Source organism: Tupaia chinensis, unplaced genomic scaffold, assembly GCF_000334495.1.
Source record: "Tupaia chinensis unplaced genomic scaffold, TupChi_1.0 Scaffold145889_1, whole genome shotgun sequence".
Classification (NCBI taxonomy): Eukaryota; Metazoa; Chordata; class Mammalia; order Scandentia; family Tupaiidae; genus Tupaia; species Tupaia belangeri.
Genome location: NW_006205746.1, coordinates 984,757 through 993,772, shown reverse-complemented (window position 1 = coordinate 993,772; position 9,016 = coordinate 984,757). Strand labels below are relative to the sequence as shown.

Below are 9,016 nucleotides of genomic sequence, written 5' to 3'. Positions count from 1 at the left end.
TAGGGAAAGGGGTGTTTCACCATGCCTGGTTCTATTATTAGACAGGATCTTCCTGTTTTCCCCAGGCCACCCTGGAGCCTGCCTCAGCTTCTGAAGTTGCTGGAATCACAGGCACGTGGCACTATACGCAGCCTGGAAAATAAATAAATAAGTAAATTTAAGCTTACTAAAAGCACAGCAGTAATTTGAATTTATCTTTTTTGGTGCTGATTGAAGATCTTGTGGTATATTTTTTTAATAAAACATTGAAATTCATCATTTGTACCACTGAGAACACTAAATAACTTAGAACTTTCTTAACACAATAATACATTATATAGAAGAAAGCTTTTGAGACCCATTAAGTGTAGTAAATTATCTCAGAGGTCAAGGATCACTACTACTCATTGCTAGAAGAGTCGAGTCTTCTGAGGAAACCCAGATCTCCTTAACCTTAATTTCAATGATCTGTTCCTTTACATTTCTACCTAGATCTCTCATAGATTTCTCTTACTTTGTTCCAAAACTAAAACAACAACAACAAACAAAACAAACAAACAAACAAAAATACCTTAATTTCCTCCTTATTTTCTGTATTTCCAAGTGTGATTACTTAGGAAAAAAACCCAAAAAAACAAAAAGGCAAGATGCTCTCCATGGTCTGTTAGATAATGGTTAATGTAGCTGGATCCCTCATGGCCAACTGCTTGGTTTGTGTTCTGGACTCAGCAACTTGAGAAACACGTCTGATACATATGAATGCATACCCAAAATCCCAAAAAGAAGGAGAGAAGGAAGAGAAGGGATTGTAGAATGATTATTTTCCATAAAAGGTCTTTTCTGTCTTTCTGTGTCTTTTCTGTCTTTTCTGTGTCTTTCTGTCTCTCTGGTAAGCACAGGTGTACTCTAGCAAAAAAAGCAGAAACAAAAAAAGCATCACATCCCTTAGTCTCCTTGTATCTATCCATCAACTGTCAATTCTTGACCAGTCTACAGTATGCATCCTTTACCTAGTCTAGCTAACTCACATATTACAAGATCTACTATTACAATTTTAATTTTCCATTCTTTTTTTTTTTTTTTTGGAGAGGATTTTGCTATAGGGTGCGAGAAATCACCCCCCAGGGGGGGATGGCCACACCACAATCCCTTCTCCATTCTCCTCTCAGGATCTTGGGCATGCATGCACACACGCCCAGCAGGAGTTTAAGCCACCAGGTCCGGGACTCGAACCGCTGTCAACTACGTGGGAGTCCAGCAACATAGCCATTACGCTACTGCTGGTCCCTAATTTTCCATTCTTAAGTTCCTGGCAATTCTTATTTGTCACACAGTAGCCAAAGTGGTATTAATCCATAGCAATGTTTGAAACTTAAATCCAAATTCCTTTTCAGGACCTGCAAGTCCAGGATAATAGGGACCCAGTGACCTCTGTGAACTTATGCCTTTGTCCACTTTGACTCTGTCCTCTATTCACATGAGCTTTCCTTGAGTATCTAGTACATACCAAGCTCTTCCCCACGTGGCATTTACAGACTTTTTTTTTTTTCCTTTTCTGTCTGGAACAATCTTTTCTCCACTTATTACATGCTAAACTTCTTTCCTTTTTCAGGTCATGTGTAGATGGAACTTCTTCTAAGAAGAAAGTTTTACCCACCTAATACTAACCCCATTTTTCCTCTGTCAACATTTTTCTTATTTGACTTTAACATTTCATATTTTCTAAGTCCATATGTACTCTTTTTTTAAAATAATTATTTATTTATCTTAATTCCACTTATTATTTAATCTGACCAGAGAGAGATAGAGAGACAGAGAAAGGGAGAGGGAGAAAGCAAGCCACCAGGTCCGGGACTTGAACCACAGTCGGCCATATAGAAATCCAGCATCCTTAGCCACTATGCCACCTGCCAGCCCAACATTTATTTTTTTTAAATGGCTTATTACTTGCTCTCTACCTTGAAAGCATGTGTCTCTTCTTCACTATATTTTATAGAGCCAAGGGCAATGTGTAGAACATGATAAACAAGTAATATTTTCCTGAATGATTTGATGAATTACACCTGTAAATATATTCCATGAGAAGATATGATATTTCTGATCCAAATGTAAATGGAAAAATGCATTTAAGAAGAAAAATGTCTTATAATTACAACTTTATATTTTCTCCTTTATTGTAAATATTCAACTTTATTGCATTAAATGCTCATCGTTCAAGAGAGCTAAAACAAATTGTTTATGTAAATGAGTATAAGGTAATATGCTATAAAAATGACAATATTATTTAGCTTTCAAAACATACAGTAAAACTGGGAATTGACATAATTTAAATGAAAACAGACATAAGGTGTTTCCAAGGCCTAATTTGAAAGCCATGATTGGCTTTCTCCAGTACTAACTATACTTCAAAAACAGTGAATGGGACCAGCAGTTAGCGTAATGTCTATGTCGCTGGACTCCCATGTAGCTGAATGTGGTTTGAGTCCTGGACTGGGCAGCTTAAATTCACACTGGGTGCATGTGTGTGCATGCCCAAGATCCCAAGAGGAGAATGGAGGAGAAGGGATTGTGGCGTGGCCATCCCCCCAGGGGGTGATTTCTCACTTTCTGTCTCTCTGTCTCTGTCTTTCTGGCGAGCACACGGGCCCTATAGCAAAAACCTCTTTAAAAAAAAAAAACAAAAACAGTGAATGCAGGTAGCCAGATGGTGGTGTATCAGCAACAGGGGGTGCTCCACTAGGCTGGTCCATGGAGGAAGGTCTTGGGTTCACATGTAGAGACTTCCCTATGCTGGGTGTGCATGTGCCCACGAACCAGGGCTTGCTGAAGCTGTGGATGGGTCTCAATATGAAGATCCTGTTAGGAGGTGCTCGGTCTGTTTTTTAGTCTCCTGTCTTTCTTGCTTGTGAAAATAATAAACTTTAAAACAAACAGTGAATCCAGAGATTTACCAAGTCACTTCCTCATAGTTTTAGCAATTCAATGTCTAGAGATTCCTTTTCAGGTTTTCTTCTATGTTTTCACGAGAACATTGTCATGAATTATATGAGGGAAGGTGTGTCATTCTCAATTTACAGATAAAGAAACTGAAGTTCAGAAAAAACAAGGTGCTTGCTTAAAGTCATCCAGTTAGGGTTTGCTAGTTCAGTGATCTTTCCACTATAGAATATTCTCTTCAAGTACATTTCATCATGTAGAACAAGGGTCAAAACTCAAAAGCTTAATGAGGTCAAATAAGTGCATAAATGTTTGATGAAAGCTAAGAAGGAAGCTTGGTGAAGTGAGGAGTATAGCTTAGTGCCATGAAGGAAGGCACACCTAGAATTATCCAAGGAAAGCTAGAGGTATATGAAATGTTTGCATGTTTAAACACTGACAGCTATTTCAATCTCATTAATAGACTCCAATGACATCTAACCTGTCTGTGGCTTGCTTTGATATTGGCTGAACTAGTTTCTTCTAAAATTTTCAGCAAATCTGTTTTGTACTTTTAGAAATAAAGGTAAGGGCATCTTACGACATGACCTGCAGAAGTAGTACCTGAAAAGAGGAAGTCATAATGTTATATTTGCCAACTAAAAATATCCTCTTGGCTGAATATATGGATTTAATATTGCAGCATGACAAGATTATTACATTTCATTATTGTGTATGGTCAAGTGTATAAACTTAGATAATTTGGCTGCAGGGGAAATAATTACAGTGTAGACTCTGGAATGATTCACAGGACTTCTTGACACCATGGGTGTTGCTTGCTTGCTTGACTGTGCAATTCAGTCATGGTTCTCTCCAAACCAACTTTTGAGTATTTTGTCTGTTAAAAAATGTTTCAGAGGGAGGAGAATAAACCCTCATATAATTGCATGATTGTTTTATTAAAAAAAAGATTTCCCTTACAATTCATTTTAATTTTGGCAGGCTTTAAAAAATTAAAAATATTTTATGACACAGAACTTCATCAATTATTTATCACATTATATTATAATATTTTAATACAAAAGCTTTCGCAAAAGACAGCATTCTTTTAGGTAACTTTGTCACTACTATGGGAGTGGCAATGAGATTCTATTAATTAATACACATCCAAACCATCCTTTTGGTTATTTATTTGTTCAAAATAGGTATTTTGAGTTAATGATTGGATGTCAGGTACTCTCCTGGGTGTGGTGGATGCCAGGGGGAATTTTTTTAAAAAAAAGAATGTCTCTTTTGGAACTTATTAACTAATTTTCCAGAAGGCATAGAATTTCCTGATGTAGACTATTAATTTCCAATAGATAAATCCAGTATCTTAAATGTTATCAACTGTATGAAGTAAATTTTATTTTTTTTCCTGTCTCTCTCAATAGCAACATATTGCAGGTTTTCAAATTGTCTTTAACTAGTTACAACTCTTTCTAAGACTAATATCTAACCTGAAACATTAAGTGATTCCAAACATTGTTCAAAATAAATGTAGCTATGTTATAGAATTTAGGGGTCTCTTGCAGATACATTTTTTTTTTCTTTTAGGGTTTTTACATAGGGCATGTGGTCTCACTGGAGAGAGACAGAGAAATACAATAAGAAATCACCCACCAGGGAGGATGACAACACTGCAGTCCCTTCTCCTCCATTCTTCTGGGATTTTGGCATGCATACACATATGCCAGATGTGATTATCAGGCTGCCAAGTCAGGGACTAGAAACATAATCAACCTTGTGAGAGTCCAGTACCTTAACAATCACACCACCTGTTGGCCTCTCTTACAGAAACTTCTAAAGACTATCTCAAAAATAGCTCAATATGATAATCTATAAGACAATGCTTTTACTTTAAAACAGACAAGGACCTGATTTAGAACGCCTGTGACATGTTCAATTATGCTTTGCTGTCAACAAAAACAGACTGAATTTAACCTGCACCAAGTTGGTTTGGGATATTTTATAACCATCACACTAAAAGGAAATAAAATTCGCCTAAGCTCATTATTATTATGTGAAGCCACTAAGAGTACCTGAGGTTTGTTTTAAGTATATGTCATCTGAAGAACAAATTCTTTTGCTATGACATGTTCTTTAGAAGCTGAAAACTCAGTCAGGAATAGATGTCGATTACTTCCTGTTAATTCAAGTTATTTAGTCCATACAGGCTATTATGAATTCACCTAAGTTTCCAGTATCTCAAAATTATTACCTTTCAAAGTCCCCAATTACTATTTTCCTTCAGGCTTGGTAACTGTCCTCAGTCACTAATGCATGCTATTTCAAAGTACTATTACAACAAAGTCAATATATTTCTCAGAAAAAATTTCATCATAATAAAAATTATTTTTTTCATCTTCAAAGTGATTTGCAAACATTAATTAATCACCGCCCAAGAATAGTACCTTACTCAACAGAACATTAAGTTCCAGGAATAACAGGACAAATCTGCAACTATTTCCTTTCTCTATTTGCCTAGCATATTTCCTAGTCTTTAATAGGGGTGGGAAGTGAAACACTTTCACATCTGGATTTCTTTTCACTCTCATTGAGCTGCAACTTATTACCCTTATTTAAAGAGTCATAAAGTTTGCTTCTCTCATGCGCTTTAATCTCAACAAAGTAAGTATCTTCTAAGGCATGTCTAACCAGATTTTAAAGTACATGTGTTCAAAAATAGGAAAATAACTTAGTATTACTGATATTTTCTCAAAAACTGCTATAGTGCTATAATTTTATTTTTATTTATTTCTTCCAGGATATATTATTTACTCATCAAAATCTGAAATTTATTTTAACCTATTATTTCAGTCAGGCTTATAAAAGAAAAGTACTTATTTTTCTAAAAAAATTAAGAGAAAACAAATTTCCTCAACAGTTGACAGCTCAGAAAGCTAATATGTGTTTTAAGCATCATTCTCTCTGCCCAGGATGGTGCGAAGTACTGTTAAGAACAAGAATGTTAAAAATAATGGGAGGAATGAATTTATCTTTCTTATAAAAATTATTTTGCTATGTGAAGACATAAAAGAGAAAGCCTAATAAGTACCATGTAAAATTTCTTGAAAAGTATTTTTTTTTTTTTGGAGAGGTTTTCGCTATAGGGCACGTGTTTTCGCCAGACAGACAGAGAGAGACATAGAGACAGAAGCGAGAAATCACCCCCCAGGGGGGATGGTCACACCGCAATCCTTTCTCCTCCATTCTCCTCTCAGGATCTTGGGCACGCACGCACACGCACCCGGCGTGAGTTTTAAGCCATCAGGTCCAGGATGCAAACTGTGGTCGACTACGTGGGAGTCCAGCAACATAGCCATTACACTAACTGCTGGTTCCCAAAAAGTAAATTTTAACATAAAAAATATATTCCTAAATTCCAGAATTCTAGTATTAAAAAAATTTAAAAAAGAAAATCTGTTGAATTAAATATGTAGTTCTACAGTAAGTAAAGTAGCAATTATGGCATATGGAGAATGTACATGCTATCTTACCCCTCAAAAATAGAGTATAGACTAGTATTATTGCATGTGGAATCCATGTAAATTCTAGATCATCCCTCATCATTTGTGTCTGTTTTAAAGACACAAATGCATGCCCTCTATAAGCGTAAAGGAGCACTGAGCTGGAAGGATTATAGTATGAACAATAAATGAGAGAAAATGGAACTGAGTTTGAAGCCAACATTATCTGGGCCATCTACAGCTTTAGCATGTCATAATTCCCTGCCATCAAGTCTTCTAATCCTTACTTCCTTTTTCTCCTTTGGTTGTTTCAGGCACAAATTTTCCCCTTTCCTGCAAAAAACATGGAAATGAATTATGTTTTTAACAGTTCATAATAGTAATCCATTTGGTCATTAAATGGGTCTACTAGAAATCCTTCTTGGGTGTCAAAGAAATTTATATATAATGCAGAGTATTTCCCTGAAATGGACTGATAGAACCAGCACTGGTTTCATCCTTGAGTACCATTAAGTGTCAAGAGTAGGTAGACAATTCATTTTGTTTGAAGCTGTTTTGGATACTGATAGAAGTTGAATTTGCTTTCATAGTATATCAAACTCAGTAAAGAAATGTAGAAACTTTCTTCACTAGAGTTTTAATTCCTAGCAGCGGATGACACCTGCTCCACTAATGAAAAATTACAATGTTCCACATACCATGACAAATAGTCTAGGTACCTTATGTCCTATAATCTTTATATAAGTGAAATGAAGATGTTAAAAACATATCCAAGTTCTCTCTAAGAGTAACATTCAAAGAAAGCCAAAGCACATGCTGCTTAATATTGTCAAATTATAGTTTGAGAAATTTAGTATAAATGGATATAAATATCAATATACTATAAATATACTATTCAGTTGTCAGGAATATCATGCTGTATTTTCCCATATTTTCCTATGCAAAAATACAAAACTTTCCTGACAACCCAATATTATGAATATAGATAATATGTTCCACATTAAATAATACAGACTTCTTGAATCATACACAAATGACTATGTATCTAATTCTCTTGATCAGTGTAAATGAAACCTTATAGTTGTATTTAATTCTGAATCTCCACCTTAGAGTACAAGACCAGAATCTTCTTGCTCACTGAGTTAAGGACACCATTAAGACCATATGCCAGTGCTGGTATTGCTGATCAATACAGATGTGTCCTGGACAGGCAGCTGTTAACACAAGTGTGCCAAACAGTATTCATTGTTGCTTATTGGTTTTGCTCCATAAAAGCACAGCCAGCTCTTACAGCACTGGGGAGAATAAGGCTCATTAATTTGTACTACATACTTTATACACTCTTCAGGCAAGAAGCAGGTTCTGAACTCTGGAAAGCCATCGTCCATCTGTTGCTGCCTCTGTGGAATATTTCAAAGAAGTTTAAAATACTTTAGAAATAAAAATCACAAAATTAAGTATGAAGATTGTGTAGTTTGAGAATTGGGGGCATAGTTCAAATATTTTCAACATAATTAAAAGGTTGCACCATGTTAAGAAGGCAAAACTGGTGTGACCATTTTTCACAGCTACCTACTCAGGACAACAAACCTAATTGACTGAGAGCTAAAGCAGGCTGACAGCAGGGACGAAACTCTCAGGACTGTTGGGGAAGGAAATGGATGCTACTTAGAATGGCCTTGGCTCCCCCATTCACCTTACCTTCTCTTAGGCTGTGCAATCCCAAGAAGTGAGGCCACTGGTTGAAATAGATTCATCCTAGGGAAGTGTCAGATTACAGAATCTATTGTTTTGTTTTGTTTTTATTTTTCAAAATTGTATTCATGAGAGAAAGCATATGCATATCAGAGAGAGAGAGAGATACCCTTGATGAGGTCTCATCATTCTGCCTCCCTTTCCCACAGCCTTCCAGCTTATCAGGATATTCAGTGTGTCACCCAGTAAGTTTTTCAGGTTGACGGGATCTGAACCTGCAGTTGGTCATATGGTTTCCAGCACTGCAGCTCAGTATACTACTGACAATGCCACCATGTCTGGGCCAACCTAATCTTTCTAAATCCTGGTTAATGTAGGATTGTTATTTACTTTTAAAATTTATTCATGAGAGAAAGCAAGGTACCCTCACAGGGTCTCATGGCATGATTCTCACCTGAGCATTCCTACCCAGTCATGATCACGGTTATATACATGTAAGCCCAGCATGTTCAGTCAACCTGGAAACGAAACCTTGATCTTCCTTATGGCTTCAGTATCACCAAACAGCACACTGCCACTGTGCCACCATGACTGGACCAGGATTATTTTTATGGTTGTAGAGAAGACTGGCAAACCAATATTTTGATCAAAATGTAGAAAACCTGATCAAATAATTCTGTTCCCAGATTCTTTATTGTATAAAAATAAGGCCACATACATTTCTATCAGTTTGTAATAATCACCTGAGACATGTTCATGCAACTTTAACTTGTGAGAGTACGGAATTTGTTAAAAGAGTAAATTTTTCTGTAAGACATTGCGTACTATATACCAGAGTTGTTTGAATATTATTTTAGGTGGGTGCTTATTTCCCTTCATTTCTTTTTCTTTTCTGTGAAGCACTTTTATGCCATTAT

General features: G+C 36.1%; 1 long non-coding RNA gene across 2 annotated transcripts in view; it reads left to right on the top strand.

Moving 5' to 3' along the window:
• Window positions 1–9,016, top strand: part of LOC102479043 (uncharacterized) — a 93,453-nt gene that overhangs the window by 82,456 nt on the left and 1,981 nt on the right. The gene's annotated exons all lie outside the window — the stretch shown is intronic.